The following is a 25722-nucleotide window of genomic DNA, read 5'->3' on the forward strand; positions in this document are numbered from 1 at the left end:
CAGCTGCATTCATGGGATGGTTTGTCTATCAACAACAACCACCTACATTTATTAATACAATTAATTCATTTTAAAATGTGTTTGAACCAAATACATATTGATTTTAAACCCAACAATGAAAATGTCAGTGCATGAAACCACTTTAATTTGCAGATGAAGAAGCTCCAGCAGCCGTTACCACCTATAGGTAACCATATTATATATTGATGTTTACGTTCAGCATTTTGCATAAATACCACGGCCTACTACAGTTCCCTACACAGGGGCTTTGTGCAGGATGGAATGCATGTTTCTCGCTATATATAGGCATCATTGGTATGCAAGAATATCTTAAACATGAGCACGCGTGAGGCATTTGTTCTGAAGGTACGGAGCAATGACGCTCTTATTTCTGAACAGTATAGCTATGAATAATCAGTTCCAGACCAAGTCCAATCTTAACATATTCCACCCAACTGTCACTGGGATGATGGCACTGGTGCCTCCAGGGTAGATTCTGCATGTTGTGCTGATGCTCCTGACATTTAGTCTGACTTCTCAGGACATGATCAGGGCACAGATTTCTAGCTGAAGCGTATAATTACCAAATAAGTTGGAGTATTCTAGTGTGCCGAATATATTGTTGTGTAGTTGCTGTTGTTGTCACATAGTGAAATGATCCCTGGGAGAGTTCATTTGCTCTTTCTGTAATGAGCTGTTGAACAGGCGTGTACCTGCCCTCTGAGGATAAAGGCTTCAAAAACAGAATGGTTTGCTCATCCACTGGCAGTGTGTCGACAAGAGAAGCACACACAATGATCAAAACGAATGCTTTGATCTTACTGAAATAAGCATTGACTGCATATATTAAAAATATTTTAAATATGGTAATATTACTTTTTCTTAATATGCGGTATTGACATTTTCTCCATCACTTAAAATTTTTGTTCTTTCATGCGAAACAAGTTGGACAATACAGATAAATGAATTACGTAAATATTTTTTATCTGATACTTTTGGTAGTCTTATGAAAAAACTGTGGAACAATAAGTTAAACATATTAAATTAATAAAATGAGAAAAAAGAGGGGGGGAAACAAATTAAAAAGAGGATGTTTTATCTAATTTCCAGTTAATGTTGACAGCAAATTTTGATTAAGTTTTAGACATAGGCTGTGTTCAAAATAGCATACTCCGTACTACAAACTCAGTTTGTATTGTTAGGATGATGAACAATGATGACCGTTCCCACTGAAGTACACTTCCAAATCTCTCCAGATGCATTATGAACACAGCGCTAAGAACCTGAAGCACACTGAGGTTAAATATATCTGTTGATTCTCCACCTTTGAAAGTTCTGAAAACAGAAAGTGAGCAACTAGAATATTAACATGTGATCATTTGATCCATAAAACTTACGGAAACACATTTCATTCCAAGATTTTCGAGGAGCCCCTGATTGCAGCCTGCAGTTCAGGCGGCCCTCAACTTTTGGGGCTGCGCTCAACGTTCAATAAACCAATCATGTTCAGACTTACCCTAACCCATATCTATTTTTGTATGCCTATAGACTTATGTAACATATAAAATTATTTATGTGGCACGATTTATTTAATTTGAGGTTGATTATTTTTAACTGTATAAGAATCACACAGCACAATAGCAACTGCGGGCTGAGAGCCATTAGCATGCCGACGTTGAGCAGCGTTGAGCTCCGCCCCGAACTGCGGACTGCAGTCACTGTTACTTCGGATTTTCGGAGACCTGCCATTGTGCTACTGACTAAACATCCGGTTAACTTCAAAACAAGAGCCGTATTTACAAAAGTGTTGAAAAACTAATGGAAGACAGGAAGAGATGCTTTTGTTTTGAAAAGGGGATGTTTGACTTTTAGCTTGAAGCCGGTCCCAGGACGATTTTACTTCTGCTCGCAATGCATCATGGGATGGTTGAGTATGACTTGTGTGCCCACCGTCCATACTTTAAAAATGTCTCAATATACATGCAGGTATTTCTCTCACACTCAATATTTCCATACTATCTAATGTGAATGCACTATATATTAATTTTGGCGTCAGATTTAGTATGAGTTGTACGTTAGTGTGACATTTTGAACGTAGCCATAGTCTTTTGACTAAAATGCAACCTTGTTTTAGTCAACATTTTGTCATCAGGATTATTTCAATTATACCATAGTCTACTTTTAGTCAATTTAATGAAATTAAGATTTTAGTCGACTATTTCTGTTACAGACATAGTTGACTATAATGTAAACCATAAGAGTCAATTACTATTGATCAACTGATATTGGATGGTATTAATGTTTGTAAATACAAAAGTATGGATTTGATGCTATCAATTATCACATGAGTGATATGACGAAATTAGTTTAGTTTTTAGTCATTGACGAACATATCAATTAGAGGTGTTGAAAAAAATCAATTTGGCGATATATTGCGATATGATATGATTCTCAGATTGATTTTAAATCCATCCATATCAATTTTAATTAAAAAAATAGATAAGTAAACAAATAATAAAGAATAAAAAAAAATAGAATAAAAAATATATATACATATATATATATATATATATATATATGTTTTTTTTTATTTTAAGTTGTTGGCACATGGCATGTTAAAGCCAATGTTTTGGGTGTAAAATATGCCAATAAGATATATTTCATACATAATATTCTCATGAAGGTGTATAAATTTACAGATTAGTTTTTAAGTCATATATATATTAAAAAAAAAAAAAAATCACAATAATCGCCTTATACTTTAATATCGGGATATATTGTATCGTATCGTGACCTATGTATCGGGATACGAATCGTATCACCAGATGCCAGGAAATACACACCCCTAATATCAATACATATTTTTGACATAGTTTTTCCATTCACATGCATTTTTGCCAATTATTCATCGTCTCGTTATTATCACTTGTTGCCAAAAATGTTGCCATACATTTTTATCAGTATACAAAATGAAGTGGTTATCGTTAATATCACCATGTTGCCACAGGAGGGCAGCAGATCAACACATTAATGTGAGTCAACTCCTTTACATCCTGTTCAAGCACCAACGCTGGACTAACAGCAGCTGATTGACTGGAAAAGGTTGGAAGTGTTTTCTTTCTTAATCTGCTCATTTGGTAGAACAACTTTAAACCTAATTATTGCTGTTTAAAAAAAATCACAAGAAACACAAACTCAGGGCCTGAGGTCTAAAGAGCCAAGGACACACATACTTATTATTACCTGCATTCATGTTAAAGGTCACAAATGGGGGAAATGGCTGCAATGATATATACAATCAATTCCTAGAGAGTGATAGCACCTGTTTGACAGTTATTTATAGTGTGGTTTCTTGTTATCTTGCACTAAAAGTGTAATTATAACCTTGGAGACATTGTGAATTCCAGACAAAGTGCTCTCTATTTAATGGTATCACATGAATCAATCCTCAGATGATAGATTTCAGAATGTGTTTGACTGCTTTGGGGGATTTTTATGATATTGAAAGGTCACATCTGGTTTCCAGATTGCCGAATATTTGCGAGCCTTCTTACATTTTTAGTTTCGAGCTAATTCAGTTTAGCTGTGTGGGATCGGCTCAGGTCACAGGTGATGGGAAAGCAATCACATTTTCAGAACACAGGAAGGATTTTGTATTATTCTATAATCACTGTTCAATTCTGGTGTGCTTATATTAGACATGCAAGTCTCCATCAGAAAAGTAAATAACTATACATTTCAAGGGACTTCTCGGTAACATAAAGGTTTGATAAAACATTTTAATAAATTATATAATAGTTTACATTTAAAACATTTCCATTCACAGTACACACACTATAGTATCATTCATTTATTTCTTCATTGTCTGACCAACTTGTTTCCTGTTCAGGGTTGTGGGAGTCTGCTGGTGTACCCCAGCTAAAGGTCGCTAAGCAAGGGTACACCCTGATCAGGGCACCATCAGCCAGCTGATGGACAGACAGTATGAGTTTTAAACTTATAATAAAAATAAAAAGGTATTAGGTATTAATAATCATGGAACTGATGAGATATTTTTTAATTCAAAAGAGGAGCAAACTTCTACAAGTTTGTCGGTTGAAGTCCAAGAACAAAGCTTTCTGAGCAGCAGTTGCTTAGTTACGTGGGTAAAGGTTAGTCACATGGTTCACAGTTTTAGTTTTTCTGTTTTTTGTCATTTTTTTTAGGTAAGCTTATTTTAGATAACAGTTGAAAGCAAAAATCTATACTTTTCAGAAAGCTGTTAGCTTCAAATTTGTTTTTATTCGATACTTTATTTATCCTAGGGGGAAATTACTTGGGTTATAGAGGCTCAATAAATATTACAATTTAAAATAATAAACGCTAAACAAAGAAGGAAAGAGAAAGAAAGAAAAACGCTCATAATTAATTAAAAGATTGTTAATGAAATTAGGATTAAATACATTACAGTAGAAAATAAAATAAGATTAATAATACATTTGTACAAATATAATACAGATATATACAACAATCAAAGCTGTCAGGTTACAGTGATGAATTGTACAGTTATGATACATAAAGGTTGACATTACACTGTCATTATTATGACATGACACCTGTCATTAGCATGAATAAGGTGTCATGAAGCCTGAGTGTTGTTTGTTACCCTAACCCCACTAGATCCCTCCTTCTAACCCAAAAATGCCAACATAGCTCCAAAGGTGTGATAATTTAGTGAACAACACTTAATGACAGCGTAACGTCAGCCTCATGTGTTCAAATTTCCAGTAAAGTGTGACCCAGGTTTTTACTGCCATAAACAAAGCACCGTTAATATAGTCAACCATAAACAGGCCATTGGTGAGAAAAGAACAAAGGGTTAAAAACAAAGACACTTTGTTGAGCCTAAACCTTTTTCTGTATTTATCTACTTGTGTAAATGCGTCATTGTAAAAAGCCACAGGCCTGTGTTGAACTGGCCTCACTGAAGCGGAAGGTTTGATCACAGACAGAGTTTCAAAGGTTGCTGGGTCACCTGATCCTCTGTTTGAGTCTGTGTGTGGTGGTGGGGGTCCGCTTATTGCCTGAGGGCTGATGGTATGACAGGCTCCAACCCACACCAGAGGCCAAAGTCTCTGCAGCCTGTAGAAATAGGCTCCGCCTCTGTCATATTTGGTTTCAAGGGCCAATCTTTGGACTGATGGAAACGGAAAAGTTTTTTTATGCTTTTTTAAATGTGGAACAGCGGGCTCTCATAAACCCCTAAATGTATCTCAAACATTGGTTTCCTAAGGCTTAATCTACAAATTGAAAACAATGTGTAAATTGTTTAAAAATAATATATCATGCAACTTATTTGTGATAACTTAAATAGTAAATAAATAGGGTCTTCCTTTAAAATGGAGCAAATTATTGTCTCCTATTATCAGAAGTGTGATAAAATGGCCTCTACCTCATAAAATGATCCCGTTTAAATAAATTACAAGAAAATATAGTCATTTATTGAGCAATATTACTGGTAGTTTGTGGTGAATTTGCTCCAAAAAAAAAAAAAAAAAGCCTAAAAAGGAACTAGGAACATTTCCCTTCAGTTTTTAATCATTTGTTAAATCTGTCCGAGTACCCCCCTGCAATGTATGTGTACCCCCCTAGTTTTGGAACCACTGTATACACATCCTTTCTGCCTTAATGGATGTAACACATTTATAGTGGCATTTAAATCTTAGTGAGTCCTCTTATGTAATGAAATATGTGCTGAAAGGAAAACATATCATTAGAATTCATAGACATTATAAATATATCATCATAATGAAGGTATATATAAGGATTGTAATTGCATTAGGAAATTAAGTGGTAAAAAAAAAATCTCGGAGATACAGTATGTCCCATCAGAGGTATTGGTATCAACTCTGCACCTGCAGGTGTGGGGATGTTAGGTCTCACATAAAACAGCTTGGGTCAAACTGACCCCAGAGGGGCACCAATGCATACAATATGTGTTCAGCACGTTGATTATCATAATGATAATATTAATCAATGGTACCCATCAAATGAGGAAACGTCATGAAATATGAAGCAAAGAAAAAAGCCAACTATAATTTTTTGAATGATACACATTGAGTCAAATTGGCCCCAAGGATAACAGTAGGGTTAAAGGGGGGGTATCATGTACCACATAGTACCATTCTATAGCATTCTCAAATAACTATGCTACCCAAATTTTGCAGTGAAAATGCAGCAAATGTGAAAAAAACCAAAGAAAAAGAAATTTCCCCCTGTAGCACACAGTTCATGGCACTTCGATTTCACCTCTGTCTCTTTAAGAAACTCCAAGCTTGTCTGACACGCCCATGAACACTCCCCCTTCAGTACTCATACAAACACGCATGGATGTTGTTTACTTCTGTTTTTCTGTCTGCTGTATTTGGCTACTTTTTACATTTTTGAGTGGTTATGAAAGTGAGGAATGCTAACATACTGTCAGAGGAGAAGTGATCTCTCCCTTTCCACTGACTCAGACACAAACACACACACACACACACACACACACACACACACACACACACACACACACACACACACACACACACACACGCACACTCGGGCTTACCTGTGCTGCTGCTGGCTCTGAAGAAGTAGCCCAGAGTAGGGGTTGCAGTTTCAAATAATCTCTTGTTTTAAAGCAGTCATTTTAAAAGTGCCTGGAACAAACATGGTGGATCTTTTTTGGACAAGGGCCGCTTAAAAAAGATAAACTCCAACCATTGTTGACAAATTGTTTCATCCAAAAGAGGACTGTTTTCTTCACATCCAAAAATAAATTTTCTCGCTGAAGGCATTTTTAAAAACTAAAGGCAGGTAGCTACTATGGTGAGCAGAGTAAACTGATCGACACACAGTTATCTCTCAGCTGTTTGTTGTGACTGCACCTGTTTTGACGGAGCTGGAAGCTGGGAGAGGGGTGCAAGTTTTATTTACATTTTTATTTTATTTTTTTATTTTAATGTGTACATGAATGAGTACAGGCAACATAAGCCATGAGTTACTTACAAAAGTATTTAAGATAAGTAAATTAAAAGCTAAATCTGTGGAGGCGGGTGCTGTTGGCTGAACTAAGGAAGAGAACATAGGAGGGGGAGGGGCCTCGTCCCCAAGGGAGAGCCTCGTCCCCTCAAGCATAACAGCAGGAAAATGGCTGCTAGCAGGAGATTTAAAGATTACAAAATACGTGAGTCAATCTGAGAAACACTGGAGGTATGTTTTTCAGGAGGGAATGACACACTAACATGATAGAAATCTTGAAAAAGTGATTTTTGCATGACAAATAATATTAGCAAATTATGTATAAACTGTAAATAATATCAACTTAAATTGACATCCCTGATCTCCCCTCATGTCCTGCCATGGTTCAGGCCATAGGGGTGGAGCCTGGAAGTTATACCCTGGAGCTGAATGAGTGACAGCTCTCCAGTGTGTGGGCAAGGTCAGCTCTCACCCCTCCCCCCCCCTTTTTAAGAACTGGTATTTGGCCATATTAGTTTGATCTAAAGGTGTTCAGATCCAATATCGATGTCAGATATTGGTCTATGCACAGAATTCTGGAGAGGCGGCTGCTCAAAGTTACAGAGCGAGACATGACGTTTATGATTTTAATGTTTCCATTGATGTTTCCACCACTGTTCTGAATAGAAATGTATATAATCTCTTTTAGGTGGGGCTGACAATTCCATGTTAAAGGGGACATAGTCCACTTTTTTAGCCCTTAAATGCATTTTGTTGTATATTTAGAGTGTTTAGAAGTACAGAAAAAATCTAATTAGTCTCTTCAGCTGCTCCGTAGATATCTTTATATTCTGTTTTGCTCATATTTTTCAATCTGTTTCGATTTTTCTATTCTCTATTACGTTTTTTGAACTATTACATCACAGTATTTGCAGCGGAACTGCCAAATTAGTACATCAACTCCAGGTCCAACACTTCGAGCAATCCGCCATTTTTATTTCTCGCTTTTATTTTGTAGTCTAAGCTCAAGGATGCCGAAGTTACGAGAGGATAAGTCAAAATGTTGGGTTGTTGGATGTAGTAACCCACACGCTTCATTACAACGTCTCCCAGCATCAGAACCTTTTCAAAGTGCCTGGTTGAGTTTTATTTTTCACGGAAATGTACCCACATCTGTGGGTAAGGTCATTTTTGTGTGCGCGAAGCGCTTCAAGGGTGACTGCTTCAGCAACCTCCGCCAGTATAAAGAAGGATTTGCTGAAAGACTTTGTCTGATTGAGGGTTCAATTCCTTCTATCTTTGGAGACGACGAACAGAGCACTTTGGTAAGCTGTAAATAACGCTAAAAAGTGTGATGATAAGACGTCCCTGTCATTGTTTTGTTAGCATTAGCAGTTGCACCGTCTTCAGACTTCATATGTTAGCGCTGTGTGCTCGTTTTAGATCCTTGATGATATGGCCTACGTGGTTTAATTTAAGTCTAAAGTTTTCATGAGTCATTTCATTTTGCCGTTTTTGTCTTTGAAAAGACTGTATTAAAATGCATTTCGTGACGTTAGCTTGGCGTTAGCGTTAGCTCGGTGCTTGTGTTAGCTCACTTGTTAGGGTTCTGCAGGTTCATCATCTTCATCTTCATCTCGCTCCGCTGGGTCAGACTCTGGCTGTAACATGTAAGGCTGGATGGACAAGTCTTCTGTTGTTGACATTTTGTAAATAACGTGTGAATAAAAAGTTTATGCACTGCTACATAGCCGTATCTCTTCTGTCAAAGTACAAAAATGGCCGAGCAGGGTGGAGTTGAACCGAGTGTCACCTGAAGAGGGGGCGGGGTATGGAGTGTCTCATTTGCATTTAAAGAGACCGCACCAAAACGAGTTGCTCTCAGAAGCACATCAGAAAAGGGGTAGAAAATGGGCCTGTGGAGCTATAATAATGAGGAATTCAGACCCAAACAGTGCAGTTCCGCTTTATATAGACCATAACTGTATGATTTATATGTAAAAAGGAAGGATTTAAAACCATGATATGTCCCCTTTAATTCTCTAAAGGCGCAGTTGCAAAACTGCCAGTACAACCACATTTATAGATAATGTGTAACTTGAAGTTACTTTTGGTGTTATTTCCATTAGTAAGTGAATATATTGGTAGATATTCCTGTTGATTGAATTTGCATTGCTGTTGACTAGCAAACAGAACTGCAAAAGTTTGAAATTTACCTCATTTATAAGCAGTTTGTGCGTAGTTCTCCTTAAAGAATCAGAAACTGGGATTTTGAAGAAGTTTGTGTTCGGAGTCACACACTGGATCACACACAAGAGTGTTTCAGTGTAGAACCGCACACTTGACATGGAGAAACATTCCAAGTGGATGATGACGAGTGTAATAAAATCATGGAAAAATCAGAGAGTGTGACAATACTGTCCCCTGTCAAGCATTTGTCTTTCACCCTTTGGCATTAAACTGCCACCACTGGCTTCCGGTCACTACTTCAGGAAGATAAAATGTAGAATACATTTATTCATTCGTTCATCTTCTGTAATTGTCAGATCTTACGGTGCCAATGAAAGTTCAAAGCTGCAACTTGTGTGAAGCATGTGCATGCAGACGTCACAAATATCCTGCACGTTTGGGGTCCCCTGCATAATAATCATACTGTATCTCCCTGATGCCCACAAATTATGCACAATCTCCAATAAGTGAGGGAGCGACGTGCAGTGTTGCCTTGTCTTAGCACCTCTGTCGCTGTATCTAGCAGGTTGTCAGACTCCTCCAGTGACTTTTCATCACACAAAGCGTCTATAACAGATGTAGACAGTTTTTCCTGAGCTATTGGGGACTTTTGCAGAAGAAAACATGGAACTTTTCTGTTTTCATTCAGCAGCGTGGGCAGCCGTGACTCCAGGCCCTTCTCATACCATTTACAGGCAACTCAGGCCACACCTAGTTTAAAGCTTTGTTTGAAATGGCACACTCCGTACTATGCGCTTCAAACTCAATGAGTATATACTGTCTACTATGTACTATAAGTAGTATTAGGAGAATTAGGATGATCACCGTTCCCACTGAAGTATAGTTCCAAGTTTCCCATATAGTAAGCATCTGGATATTTCTGTCATTACATACTAATTTTGACCTGAGATTTAGTATGAGTAGTACGTTGGTATGACATTTTGAACACGACCTAAGATTTCTACATTATTCATTTCTCATGACAGTAAAATAGCTCATTCTAAGGCAATTTACCGCAACGATTATTCTCCATGTCATTTGAAAATGAGGTTAACACACAACTATCCCTGAAAAAAATTAAAAATAAATAAATAAATACTGTGAACATAAGCCTTTATTATTTCTGCTATATTTATTGGATGTTTTGTATATTTAGAACTTGCTTGAAGGAGTAATCGTCACCTATTTTGGTCCAATAACACTTAAATTTTTGGGAAAAGTGTCTTTCTAAACATAATATTTGTCATCCAGGTGTCAACTAATATGATGCATTACTTATTATATAGTGTATTATGTGATTATAAAATTTGTGTTTTTTTAGAGATGTGAGTGAATGTTCAAGTCATGAATGGTGATGGTGAGCAGATAAACAGAGTTGGACAACATGAAAGAAGATGACAGGCAGGTAAAAGGTTGCTAAGGCACTGTGATTAGACATTTATCCCACCTCCAGGGAAGAAAACTGTGAGAAGATGTGAATCTGATACCTTGAACCTTCTGCACATCCTCATGAACCTAGATAAAAGCTTGACTGTCATTTCTCACAGGGCAAAGCATTCAAAATGTCTTTCTAAACAAACACCAACAATAGAAAATTGATCCGCAGCAGCTGTAAATATGTGCTGGAAAACACGTCACGTAACAGAATGAGACAGAAACTAATTTAACATTATGAAACTGCATCTTGTATTTTTGAAAAAGACTAATTTTATATAAATAAAAATAATTTGTATGAATAGGAGTTATTTAACCTGCCATGAAATGAGAAGCTCAGGCATCCGGATATAAATCACTCAGAAAAATTATCAAATTGTTGAAATTCCTCAGTTCCAAAAGAAATAAGATCCCAAGGTGAAATTTAGTGCATTTTGTCATGGACAACAGAGTCATTGTCCATGGTAGATTTTTCTGAAAGGCTATCTGCTTTGTGGCCCCTGGCTGATGTGGGCGGGGCTGACAGGAGGTCACAGGGCACAGGCTGTTGGCTGGTGGTCCGCAAGCTGCACAAATGATAAATACAAATCCTTTTTTAAACCTCAGATCATCACTAGCTGTGGTTTGGGGGAACCCCACACGGGGATGCAGCAATCCTTTTGTACTCAATTGATGGCTTGCAGCAAATAATGAGAAAGCCTGCGTCATATATTTGTGTCTGCTACATCTGTGTAATACTAATAATCATTTGTGAATGTTTCATAGCAGAAGGTTTAAGCTCTTACTTCCTGCTCTGCTCAGCAAAGTCAGTTGTCTTCTCCAACTCTGAGTTGATGTGTCTGATGAGGGCCAGATGTGGAGCACTACAACATGCATTTCTATTTTTTTCCATGACAAGAAATCTAGAGTTATCTGTGATCTGGAGCCCAGCGTGAAGTGCTGTTCATGACATGTTAAAGTGTTGAGCCCAAAATGTACCGGTGATTATTATTAATAATAATAATTATTATTATTATTAATATAATATTAATAAAATCCAAAATGTTTCAACTGGTCAATAATGAAGACGCTGAGTCCAAAATGTTCTAACTTTTTGCCTCAACGTTTTGCAACAACTCGTTATTACATTATGGGGCAGGCAACAAAACCTTTATGTTCCCCTAATAGTGTAAAAATTGTATTACTATTATTTAGAGGTGTCCCGATCCGATATTGATATCAGATATCGGTCCGATGTTGATATCGGATATCTGTCCAATATCAGCCAGAAAACAAATATTGGATTTTATCGGACTGTAACTAAAATCTCTGATTTTTTTTATTCTATTCAACTGTAGAATACTGTAGATATTATGTTGAAGGATAAATGTATGTAACTAATTGGTTAACAATAAATGGGTGAGTTTTTCTCATACGTACTGTTGCTGACTATTGTTCTCTGTTTGAGGAACATCACTTGATCAAGTCTTTTCTAACATTCCACACTAATAAATACAAAATAAGTAATAAAAGTATGTATGATTCATGCCGATATCGGATCGATATCGGCCAATACTCAAGGCTGCAATATCCGTATTGTATCGGAAGTGAAAAAGTTGTATCGGGACATCCCTAGTATTATTTATTATCAGTTCAAGTCCAGTAACTGAGCTGAAATTAAACTAAAGGAAGAAAAAAAGTTACCAAAAAGTGTTTTATCATTGACTCACTCTATGATGTAGTAAAATTATGACACTATTTGGGGGAAAAAGTTTTGCCTGCCCCATAATGTAAGAACATTACTAAATGTTATTACTTAACATTGTTACATTATTGATCAGTTATTACATTTCAGGTTTTATTTTATTTCTTTATAACAATTCTGGTCGTTGTTACATATCGGACATCACTGTTTATTTGTTGTGCTTTGGAAGGATTCTGTTTGTTTGTTGGATATCACTTGTAAGACACTTATTGGTTCTTTTTAATTATATATTGATGTTAAAAATGAGCAGGGCAACCTTCCCTCTACTTTGTATTAAATTCACTTATATGCTTTTTTTTTTTTTTTTTTGTTTTAAATAGTAGAAAACCTATACATCGCTCAGATGGAGCAGACACAAACTCAGTAAAAACAAACAAATCTCAGCCTTTTTAAAATAAATTAATAAATAAATAAAATAAAATAAAGAGAGCCTTTCTTTTAGTTGTGTTGTGAACAGTTTGTAGTTTGTTAAATGTACAGTAAACTCAATATTTACCTTTTTTAAAATTTGTTCAAAGCAAACCAGGTGCATGTGTTGGGTTTTCTCTCCATCTAAATGCATCATCACCCTCTCAACGTACAAGGTTTATTGAGAGGAAACCATAGACAGAACTGTTCTTTCATTGGCTGTAAAGAATCCCACAGCAATTCAATCTCATTTAAGTGACTGAACGTTGATATATTCATCCGTACAACCTCAGCCATTTGGCCAATCAGGTTTGAGATGCAACCATTGGGGGGAAAAAAAAAAAACCTTCAACTGATGTAAAATGGAAATGAAAAATGTAAGCTCTCACAAAGAGTGAACATTGAATTTACATTACAGTAGTAAAAACATTTTATTGCTCCATGCTAAGCCCTTGTTATAGGGTAATATCCTGCAGTCGGAGCCCTTTGATTGCTTATTTAGCTTGTAATAGCACTGTGTGGTAAAACTGCACCAGTCCAAACCATTAGAAACACTCATCCATTAGTTTGTCCTACTTCACAGTAAGTGCAATGTGTGTAAAACCTGATTTCTCTTTTAACATTTATTCCTGGCAATGGTTATAAGGACGTTCAGAATTTGTGGTTAGGAAGTTCAAGAATCAAATCTGGCTTGAGGAACTATTATAGGATGTGGAAATGAGTTTCATTGGACGTCAGTGAGTGGCCAGGACAGAAATCCCAGAAGCACAGAGGGAGAAAAATGCCAGAGATGCGACTGGCCTCCTGTAGGGTGTCTGGTATTTCATATTCCCTAAAGACGAACTGCACTGTAATGCCTATTTCAGGACCAATGGGATCTCATTCATTATGTAGCAATGAGACCAGCTAGAGCTTCTACTCAAATGTGGTGTAAAATTCACAAGGAACAGCTTTCTGAACCATGGCCATGACCTGGCCAGAAAATAGTCATAGAAATGATCAAAGTCAGGGCATAATCCAGGTGTAATACATTTAGCTATGCAGCTGATTTAGCCTTCATTTGTTTTTATGAGGATCCAGATGTGCGAGGGTGCTAGTGACATAAACATGGGTAAAGGAGCCTTTGGAAAATGAACATATCAGCTATTTATGAGGCCTAGGGAGGGCAGACTATTCTGTGACCTTGCGTGAAACTAGGATTCAGAGGAAAAGGTCAGACACTCTCGGAGACTTTTCCTACACATGCATTAGTTTGCTCCGTCTTACTTTTAGGCTCCAATCACTTGAAACATTTGCACACTCACACATACTTGGAACATGATGCACGGTGTAACTATATCTCATTGAAGAGTTTGTGTCGACTATTGCGTCAGCTCTGAAAAGGCCAAAGCCAGACAAATTTCACCGTGATTCACCAGTCACATCTGTGTGGAAAATATCAAAGTACAATGAGGTACAAAGTAGTTTGGCTGGAACAATAGTCTTTGAAATCCACAAAGGCAAAAATTGGTTCATTGTATTGTCACTGGAAAGGTTCCCGCATGTGAAATGTCTTGCATATGTACTTAAATAAGAAACTCAAAAAAGGTGTGTAGAGAATCTATGTAGTAGTAGAAGAAGTTGTGGTTTAATTTGATCTCTGTTTAATGTTTGATGTTTTTACTGTTGATTTTTAAAATATCGGGTTATTCAAACGTTATACGATGTACCGTCGAGAGAACGAGTGGTATTACAATGGTATCTACATGCTGTACCACACATCATATTATTTATATTCCTATTGAGTTAAAAAAAAAAAAGTCATTTCCAAAGTAATTCTGTACTGTTAAATACTGTATGTCCAGGGTTAAAGTAGTAGAGTAGAGTAGCTTCATTGATCTCGCAGTGGGGATATTTACTGTCATGATAGCTCAGATAAAGTGCAAGAAAAAAACCCCCAAAAACAACAGAAGGCAACACACAGAACACCCAAAAGACACCCAAAAAATAGTGCAATGAAGGAGATGAAATATGACAATACACTAATAGAGGCTATATATAAATATAAATATAAATGAAAAATAAAAAGTTAATAAATATATATATATAAAGTGTCAAAGAAGCAATATTATTGTTTTTTCCAACTGCATTTTTTGTGTATCATATCATAATGGCGAGACCATTATCGTCTATCATATTGTAAATGAACTTGATTTATATAGAGCTTTATCCCCACACTGAAGTCGTCTTAAAGAGCTTTACAATCGATTGTTTTCATGGCGCGTCATCAACGCAGAAGTCGCCAAAACGTGGAGTTTTGTAGACTGCCAAAAGTTATAACAGATCAGGGAAGAACAATGTGTGCATTTTATAGTCAGTAGTTCTACATCAGGAGAGCAGTGATATGAGACTAGCTTGTTGCACCAGTTGTTAATGGTGTTTGTGCAAACACCGCCACCCTCATCTCCTGTCTTACATTTAAATCCAGCTTCAGGTAGTCCAGTTTGTTCTCCAGGGAGCGGACATTAGAACACAGGATGGAAGGAAGCGGCGTTCTCTGAGGATTAGCTTTTTGCTTGGGTGCTAGCCCCGCTCCTGCTTCTGATCAAACCTGGTACGAGGCTCCGCTGGCGGACACCGCTGGTACGAGGCTCCGCTGGTCCAGCGGCCTAGGAAGTAGCGGAGGGTTCAGTGTCCCAATGACACTTCGACATATAGACAGGTACAGACTGGGATCGAACCTCCAACCTCTCGATCAGAAGACGATTTGTATTCCTGTTAACATTAATTCAGGTACATCAAAGGCAAAGCACATTGAATTGTCTTGTGTGATAAAATTTGCTGTACAAATACATTTGCCTCTCCTTGCCTTAAAAATGACAAGGGTTTCTTTGCACAAGTTATGATACATTTTTTCAACTTTCCAACAAGTCTTCAGATGGACAACAGATGGTTTAGGAGTTTTTATTTTATAGTTCAATGCTGCTGCTGCTGCTGCTGCTGCTGCTGTGTAGTAATTCTTTAAACACACACAGTGCTGCTGTGGATTTAGTAGGCTGTAGTAATCATGTGATATGAAGACAATCTCTAATAATCCCAAAAGGTTGCCACATGAATACAATGCTTTATGTTCTCTCTACTGTATATACAGCACTTGGAAACATAAAACTTCACCTTGTTCTCCTTTATTTATTAAGTTTTATCTGTCATAAGCACTTACTCTGACTGTTGTACATTTTATTGTTTTTCATGTACTTGTCTTCTCTGCTATTTATTTGTTTTAAGAACATTTTAGTATTATTTTGACACTGTAAACTTCTTTTATGTACTGCTGCCAGGACACACTTGAAATGAAAGAAATCCTCAGAGGAACAAACTAAAGACAGTGTTTGGTTTTTGTATAGTTGCAAATTTTTGGTTCTAAACTACCAATATTAACACAAAAAAAAGATTTGTCTGCATATTTTCAGATGAATGAGGAACAGTTAAAGGAAAAAAAAAAAAAACAGTACCATTCAGCATTATAAATCATATTCCTCGATCTGTTTGCCAATATTCCAAAGATTTTGAGTCGTAAAACAAGAAGAATCTGTCTTTGTATTTTCTTTCACAAGTGAGTTTTCTCTTGTATCGTAAAGCACTGGAGCCTATTTCAGCAAAATGAGAAGAAAATACAAATCATTTCCAGTAAAACACTCAGAACCGTCATCAGCTGAGGGTGTGTCGGAGGGGCAGGCACTAGGACCTTCAGTTTCACTCCACCACACACGGTCTGCAGCCTCTGACAAGCTTCCCACTCACTTTCAAACCATTTTTTTTTTTTTAAACAAGTGCACGATCTATGAGGACTGTTGGGGATGAATCACACAAGAATTGGCCCTTGCCCTTCTTCGCATCTCTTAATATTGGACCCAAGGTGGAATATATTTCAGTGATACTTGGAGGTTCTTACGGCAGTGGCAGAACATAAAGGACTTCCAGAGGTAAAGGACTACTTCATCAATACACCTTCTCATACACATGGTTAAAGTAGTTTACGATGTGTCTGCATCACATTACAAAAACAGGGAATGAGTTATGAGTGGTCTGTAAGAATTGGTTTTAGTCATACTTTCTCACACAGCACTGGGACATGTTTTATACTTCACATTTCAGGAGTTTGGTCAAATTATCTGGAAAGGATTTCCGAGAAAACATATGTGATAGACAGCAGTTATGGGCTTTGGGTTGAAGATCAGAGGCAACAGATCAGATCTTCTCTACATTCCCTCAGAAAGTGTTGAGTCTTAAGCCTCATCAGGTTACAATAGCAGCGATCAGACTTGCACTCGTCTCCTTGGGCTAGGTAATGTTCTCAAAGCATTCCTGCACAGTTTGTGTGCTCCCATGGTATGTTGGGTTGGAAACAAGGAGCTTTGCTGCAGGGTACCTTTTAAAACATTATGTGTCTCACAGGGTTTGGACAAATTATTGCATTCTTGACTTAATAGCAGGCTGATAAACTGGAGAGTGACTATGCTGTGATTAAGGTATATTTAAAAATTCCAAATGACTTTAATGAAAGGATGTGAGGTACACTTTATCCATGATAATGAACGTGGCTGTGAGTATCTTCTATTCACTGATTCTGAGAGTGTTTAATGTGATAAAAGAAAATCTCATGCCTGGATTTCACCACATGTTTGAAAACTGTCGTAAAATCTTGCCAACTCTGAGGCTTTTCTGCAAAAAAACAAGAAATTCCTTTGCAGTGACAACAAGTGGATTAAATCAAAGTATTGGTTAATGGTAACCTAATGCAATGTTTTTAAAACTTTTGTTTTTCAGTCATGACACTGATATATACAATGAAATAGTTACGTAGCATATCGTCTCACTGTTTACATTGTATTGCTGCATTTTAATCCTCACTACTGCCACCTACTGACCCGAGGGAGTTTTACATGCTCTAACTATTAATGCTAAAGCCACTTTCGGTTATCTATATGGTTTATTTGCAGTAATAATTGAAATGTGGTCTCTTTGGACCCTAACAATATAAAAGTTTGTGCATTACATGCATTTGGCACACCGTATGATCTCTAACAACACACTGCTATGTCTCAGAACCAGCTGAAAATCACTGGCGTAGAGGAATGATGAGTTTGTCGCAAAGAAAACAATTGTTTGTTTTTCTTCTGCTTAGGATGTACTGCAGGTGCTGGTGTACAGTTTCTTCATATTTTATCAAATGCTCATTTTTGTTAAACACCCGCCTAATATCTATGTCCACCTCAGTGATTATTATAGATTATTTTACTTCAAGTGTGAGTGGAAGCACAAAAAAAAGCAGAAAGTTTGACCAAAAAAAAGACTTTTCTTTACAAAAACTCTCCAGAGAATTTTGGTGTGATACCAACTACGAATTATTATTGTATTTTCAAAACAGTATGCCAAACATTTTCCATAAACTAGGAACACAAAGTAATGTTGATGCTGTTGGAAATAAAGCAGTGTTGTTTACTACACTACATGTAGTTTAAACATTGAACTTTCTCAAGTTGTCGTTCACATTTTCAAAACTTTAGAAGCAAGTTTAAACCCTCCTGATACATCTTGTTGCTCTATATTGACCTCAAATGGAATACTTTATACAGTGAGCAAATCATACTTTTTCAGTTTATTCTCTAAATACTTAATCAAATGGTTCATCTACATGTCAAGACCCGAAGACACGTCTTCTCCCTGAGGCGTGTGTGGCATCCTTAAAATGGTTTTTGGCTTACAAGCAGCTCAAAAAACCAAAAGGTATTTAATAATGATGGACACATTCTTCAAAAGCCTCAAAGCCAAATCAACAAGGAAGACCAAACTTCTCATGAGCTTAGCTAACTGATACAGTCTTATCGCTTTAGACAAAATAGTTGGAATTGGTTTTACGTTACGAACAGTTCTATAGCATGAAGGACCTGTCAGAGACAGATCATGAGTGACAGCTCCGTTCTGCTCAGGTGGAAGATGTCAAGTTAAGCTTTTGTCTAGATGTCTTATCTCCATCGTTGTGTTCTTCTTTCCATCTGTTGGTATGTATATGATGCACAGCAGCAGCTGGGATAAATCCCTGATGAACAATCTGTACCACAGGTGGATGAACAGGGTTCATCCGACGGGTTACAGATGCTGTATACGGTCCATCGGAGGAGAAATAGGCTGTAAAACAATTAATTCTGGTCTGAAAGCAAACAAGAAGAAAATCCATTGCTCTAGTGAGACCAATCACTCAAACCTCGTGTCCTTACTACATATACATTCATGAGACAAATCACGTCCAATGCTGTTGGGTTCAGTGGTATTTCAAGCTACTATTTACCCTGCAAATAAACTTTCAGCGCATGTAGATTTTTTTCCACATATGTGACATTTTGAGAATTTAATTCAATTTTTAAATCGACCAGTTGTGAAAAAAGTCTTCACTTATTCATCTGAAGCAGGGGTCACCAACCATTCTGAAACTGTGAGCTACGTCACAGGTGCTGTATAGTCCAAAGGGCTACCAGTTTGAAAAGCACTTCTTAGATACCAAATGTCCATGGTTTCACTTTAAATAAAGGCTAAGATAATAAGAAAGACTAGCAGTAACTTAAAAATGCAACACTTTATTTCTCCTAATTTATAGAATTGTTTCATTTTCAATACATTTCATAGAGAATTATCATCTTCCTATTTTACTAGCGACTAAAAAACGACTTTGAAATAATTGTATAACATGACATTATTGTAAAATATAACAAATACGTCATATTTGACAAAAATCCACCTTGCGTTTCGAAAAATATGTCTTTAATATCATATTATATACAACATACCACAACCCATACACAGATCTGCAGCACTTGAAAATAAACATTGAAAGATGGTTAATTTAATACTAAAACTTTATCACATGCAGCTAGGGCTGGGCGATTTTGCCTAGAAAAAAAAAAAATCTCATTTTTTAAAGAAATTTTGAGTTTCGATTTGATTTTCGATGATTTATTTTTTTTCAAATGCACTTAAAAATGTCTGCAGACATCAGATATATTGTCAAAAGTGCAACTTTATTTCTGTGATTGTCCTCAAGAGTTAAAATGCATAAAACAATTAAAAAGTAAATGAGGTTCTGTCATTCAACAATTTCAAGCTTTAAACCAAGTTTAAGCAAAAGTGCAAAAGTAACTTCACAGTAGCTTCAATTTTCTGATTAAGAAATTTGATAACTACATATTTTACAACATATAACATTACAATTAAAAAAATAATAAACTCTTCCCTTAGCATTTCAGCATAGTGTGAATAAAAATGGTGGCACACATATAGCTACTCAAAGGGTGAATAGATGTAAACAAAGAGGTTACCCACAAGGATGGAACACGAAAAAGTCTGAAAAAACTGTGGTGGGAAAAAAAAATAATTTAAAAAAAAATCAATTAATGAAAAAAATTATCATTATTATTTTTAAAACTCAAATTTGCAAAAATAAAAATCGTTTTTATCTACAAATTTGATAAATCGATTAAATCGATTTTTTGCCCAACCCTACATGCAGCAGTATTTAACTCTACTCAGTACTAATACATCTGTCATCTGTATTTATCTTTGTGAGTTTGAATCATTGAAAGTAAATCAGATTTTAGATGGAGCTCATTGGTGACGAGAGCTCCTGAGGGCCCCTCACATGGTCCATGTGGGCTACCTGGTGCCCGCGGGTATCATGTTGGTGACCCCTGATCTGAAGAGTGTGAAGCTACTTTAAAGCTGCACAATAAAAAAAAAATAGAGGTAGCAAAAAACAAAATTATAGGATATATGTTATATTATTAAATGTCAAATATTTAGAATTTGACATTTTCTTTGAAAACACAAAACAACTAGGGGTGCACCGATTGCAGTTTTCTGGCCGATCACTGATCTTTAAAAAGCCCAACCTGCCGATTCTAATTTTATATACATCTTCATTGTTTGAGTCTTATTTTATTGTAAAACATTGAACAATATCATAAAACAATACAAACTTGTTGTTTTAACTGCACATGAGGTAGTTATCTCAAATATACATGTAAAGTTTAACGCATTGCTGTCCAAAATACTGAATTGTATAATTTCCTTTAGTATTTCATTTTTCACATTTTAAAAACAAATGAGACTTGTGCAACATGTTACACTGCAGATACCTGTCTTAAGCTCTTTGTCAAAAATTAAAGTGCACTGCAGTATTTTGATTTTACAAATAAAGAAAATCACAACGTTTGAGGTAGATGAACAACCTAAACCATCAATAAAGTGTCCTGATTTGTTAGGTTTCCTTTTTTTTCCTTTTTTTTACTGCAAAAAGACAAAAAATGTCCAAATGCAGCAGCTTTGTGGATATTAAAATGTAAAAATATTGATCTAAAAATATATTGTAACAGCTTACATTGGACAAAAGCTCCTAAAAGTCAAACATTCTACCAAAAATAATGTGCACCATGTGTAACATTTTCAAGTCATCAGTCCCGCTAGCTTTAGCTTTAGCATTAGATTGATTGCTCCCTTCAAATGCTGCATACTCAGCGATGCTGTGGTTTCTATAATAGCGAAAGAGGTAGCGTTTGGTTTTCTGTCAACGCCAGAAAAGTCTCTGCAGCGAAATACTCGGACAAGCAGAAGTGAATCATAATTTACAACGAGGCCACACGTATTCAATTCATTCAGACATACACTCTGTACAAAGATGGACTTCTTATTTAGCATGGCTAACTCATTTAATCTATTCCTTCCTTCTCTCCTGCCCTTTGACCTAAAAAAAAGTTGCCACAAGTTAAGATAAGATAGTGTTTAGCTACTAATACTTTACAAAGTGGTCCATTGGTCCTTTAGGTTTTTCACTTTACCCATTTCCACGTCAGGTCACCCTTTTGTGTTTGGTTTCCGTTTCACTGGCTTTTCCTAATCTGATGTCATTATTGGCTTTTAAACGTTAAAAGCGTTAACTATTGTTAAGTGGAACCAAATCAAGTGAGATTTAGCACGAGATTTAACGTCCGTCCATTTGCTAAAGTAATGCTACACATCTTACGAGCAGAAAATTGCATGTAAATATCTGATATTGTCTCGAAATATGTCAGAGAGCGTTTAGTCCATGGCTTGTATAGCTATTAACACTTCAGGAGGTGAACTCTGTCATATTATTATTAGAATAGAGTAGAAGCAACTTTATTGGCCAAGTTATGTATGTTATACACACAAGGAATTTGACTTGGTGAACTGTGCTCTCTCCAATAGTGTAAACATTAAATAATAACAATTAACTAGAAAAAAAATATAAACATAAATATAAACAGTAGTTAGACTAATATGTGCATATGTTCATAATATGTGTAAAATTATCTAGTTATATTAATATTATCTTGTTATGTTATTTTATTTAGTTTTGCACATATTAGTATTTAACCACTGTTTATATTTAGGTTTATATTTTTTCTAGTTGATTGTTATTATTTAATGTTTACATTGTTAGAGAGAGCACAGTTCACCAAGTCAAATTCCTCGTGTGTATAACATACATTACATGGCCAATAAACTTGATTCTGATTCTGATATTGCATCATATTACTTCAGATTTTTTTCTTGCGCCTGTAAGCTGTTTTTTTTTTCTTTCTCTACCATCTTCCCGATTCTTTTGTTGAACAGTTCGAGGAGAAATGTTGTTATATTTCACGTCGTAATTTATTCTAAGTTATAGTGACAAGTGTAGCTTAAGCAGGCCTGATGTTCCACCACCCAGCTCACACACATGTGGCTGTTGCAAAGGAAGAGTGTCAAATCTGAAAAAGAAGTGCATATGTCTTTGCCCCCTGTACCAAATGGGGAGGCTGGCACAAATGTGATTGGCCAACTTAAAACAGTGTCTAGTGTGTGTGTGCGTGCGTGCGTGCGTGCGTGTTGACCCAGGCATGTTTCTAAAGCAACAGAAACCTTTGTAAAGACAGAGCAATACAATCTAACAAATAATGTCTCTCTTGTCAAATGAGTGTATGTAAAAATATGTGAGGCTTTTGGTCTCCTAAAATACCTGAACATCATTGTTCACACATAATTCAATCATAAAGAAATAAAGGAATATATTTCATGCAAGAATTGACATTTCTGTTTTTCTTTGCTTGACACCTATTTATGGTAAAAATATTTTTTTATTTTTTTTTTAAAAAACATGTAAATGCATGATATTGCATGTGAAGGTATATTATGTGTCATACTGCATTTTCTGCTTGGTTTTGTTTAAATAAATAAATAATGGTATTTCCGTTTCAGGAAGTGAATTCTGTATTTTTTTTCTGTTTTCCACAAATATGAATAAACCAGAGGTCCTATAGTTCAGGTTACAATAGGTTCTGATTTTGCCAGTAGAAGCAACATTTCTGTCCATGCTTTAATAATAAGAATAAAAAAAAAAACAATTGTATACCTGCCTTTCCTGTTGATGGTGATAATGATGATTATGATGACAGGGTTCTGTAGTTGATCCAAGCTGACTCAGATGATAGAAGCGTGCACTCTAACCATATCACCAGTTCCTTCGAGGAATATAACAAAGAGTTATACACACAATCAAAGGCTCATATTTTCTCACCCGCATAATCAGTTTGGAGACTCCAACTAAACAAACTGGAAACAACTTCCAAAGTGAGGCGATTGATTTGGTTTCAGGTCATTTTTACTCCACAAAAGTTCAACAAAATCACTGTTGTGAAATGAAAGCTACCAACATAGATCAACTGCCTTGTTTAGTTGTTTCTTTGCAGTTTCCTTAAGTCGTAAAGTAAAATCTAACCGTTTCCAGTATACAAAAGTTCAAAACACATTACACATAAATGAGGCCGGATCCACCTTTTATTCTTCCTGACAGTTGAGAGAAGCTCCATGTTTGCACCATTCACCAGCTGACCATTGTGTTTCTACGAACAAACACAAAAACACAAAACTATTTATTTTTTTTGACAGGAAAAAGGGGAACGCCAAAGGCTTTGCTGTGCAATGAGCTAAAGATAACTTCACAAACAGTCAGATTTACTTCAAAATTCAAATGTCAAACACTTTACCACAAATGTCTTTCATTTCACCCCCTAAAGGTTTATGGTGCCAGTTTGTTTAGCCCTTGTGGCAGCAGGCGTGAGTTTGTGAGCTATTGGTGTGACCGCAGTGTGGTAGAAAAGTGTAACATGCAATAAAACAACTCAGCCAAAGTAGAAGAAAAGGGAACTTAAGTAAAAAAACACAATTTAAAAAAAACATTAAAAAAAAAAATGGCATAGGACTGCTACAGCACCTACTGTAACTAGTAAAACAAAACATTTATCAACAAAAAACTGACAATATTTATTTACTCATCTATTTAAAGTTATTAATAGTTTTCTTTCACTCAAGTTTTAAAACTAAAAGTGAGAAAGAAGCTACTGTATGGATGTGCATAACTTGGGCCATTTATTTTTTTTTACTCAAGGCATCATTCTGCATAAATATAGTACTCTGTGTACTACATTTTAATTTTCATTTAAAAAAAAAAAGAAAAAAAAGGGGAGTGGTGACCTAGTGGTTAAGGACATTGGGCTTGTAATCGGAGGGTCGCCAGTTCAGATCTCACCCGGGCCATTGCTGTTGGATGTTGAGCAACTCTCTCAACCCCACTGCTCCTCAGGGATGGGTCAAATGCAGAGAACATATTTCATATGTGTAAAAACATATAAGACCATGATAAAGGCAAAAGCCTCAATTTAATCTTTAATATTAATCTTTCTGTTATTAGAAGATAAATGACTAAATATTACAGCAAGCCTGAGCTCGTATGCAGTCAGAGAAGGAGATGTGTCTGCCAGAGAAGTCAGTGCTACACTACACACCACGTGACGTCAGTGTTACAGCAGACGTGATGTTGGTAGATGTGTTGGTTAGGATTATAACTTCAGTTTACATGCATTTACCTTCTTCTTCTTCTTCTTCTTCTTCTTCTTCTTCTTCTTCTTCTTCTTCTTCTTCTTCTTCTTCTTCTTCTTCTTCTTCTTCTTCTTCTTCTTCTTCTCCTTCTCCTTCTCCTTCTCCTTCTCCTTCTCCTTCTCCTTCCTCCTTCCTCCTTCTTTTCTTATTCCTCCTTCTCCTTCTTCTTCTCCTTCTCCTCCTTCTTCTCCTCCTCCTCCTTCTCCTTCTCCTTCTCCTTCTCCTCCTCCTCCTTCTCCTTCTTCTAGCATAATCTTTTTACCACAGCAATGCATGTTTTATTATTGCAGTTAAATACATACATTTATTTTACTGCGTAACTGTGACCATCACCATCCCTGCCTGAGGAAAAATAAGATGTATTAAAGGGAGAATATAAAAAGAGAGGGCAAAGTTACACCTAGGTGAGGGGGAAGGGAACAGGGAAGAGGGAGTCAGGGTAGGACACTGGTAGGGGTGGGGAAGAGTCGACTATTTTGGCTGTTTGTTGACCAAACCTACTGTACATAACTGAGTCAAATCTCATTACGATCAATCAATTATAAACCGAGATATTTTTTTTTTTTTTTATTTGCCAATGATATAATTGCAAATGATCCAGAATCAGTATATTGATCTAAATCCCCTCCATATTTGAATGGGGTATTCCATGGTGTAAGGCTTATCTTTGGTTAAAACTTTGTTAAAATCCGTGAAGTAGTTTTGACGTACTCCTGCTAACAGACAATGGTGAAATAATTGTAGATTTATTGAGGAAAGTCTACGATCTTCTCGAGCTCAAGGACATAGTGTGGCTTTGTGTTGTGGGATCTGCTGTAGACATATTGAATTTGTGAATCAGGAGCTGAGAATAAGAAAACTTAAAAGCTTTCATGGTTTTTGCACTTTGACAAACCTACTCGTCCTGCTGTGGATTTTCAACACACTTTTATCTACTTAATGACATATATTCACATCTA

The 25722-nt window shown here is 36.3% G+C and overlaps 1 protein-coding gene across 1 annotated transcript in view; it reads left to right on the plus strand.

Moving 5' to 3' along the window:
* The first annotated feature begins 16605 nt into the window (after window positions 1–16605).
* ngfb (nerve growth factor b (beta polypeptide)) overlaps window positions 16606–25722 on the plus strand; it is a 32735-nt gene continuing 23618 nt past the window's right edge. Inside the window, exon 1 of the mRNA XM_028445983.1 lies at window positions 16606–16758. The gene's annotated coding sequence lies outside the window, so the exon portion shown is untranslated. The remainder of the gene's footprint in view (window positions 16759–25722) is intronic.

This window comes from Gouania willdenowi, chromosome 5 (genome assembly GCF_900634775.1).
Source record: "Gouania willdenowi chromosome 5, fGouWil2.1, whole genome shotgun sequence".
NCBI lineage: Eukaryota > Metazoa > Chordata > Actinopteri > Blenniiformes > Gobiesocidae > Gouania > Gouania willdenowi.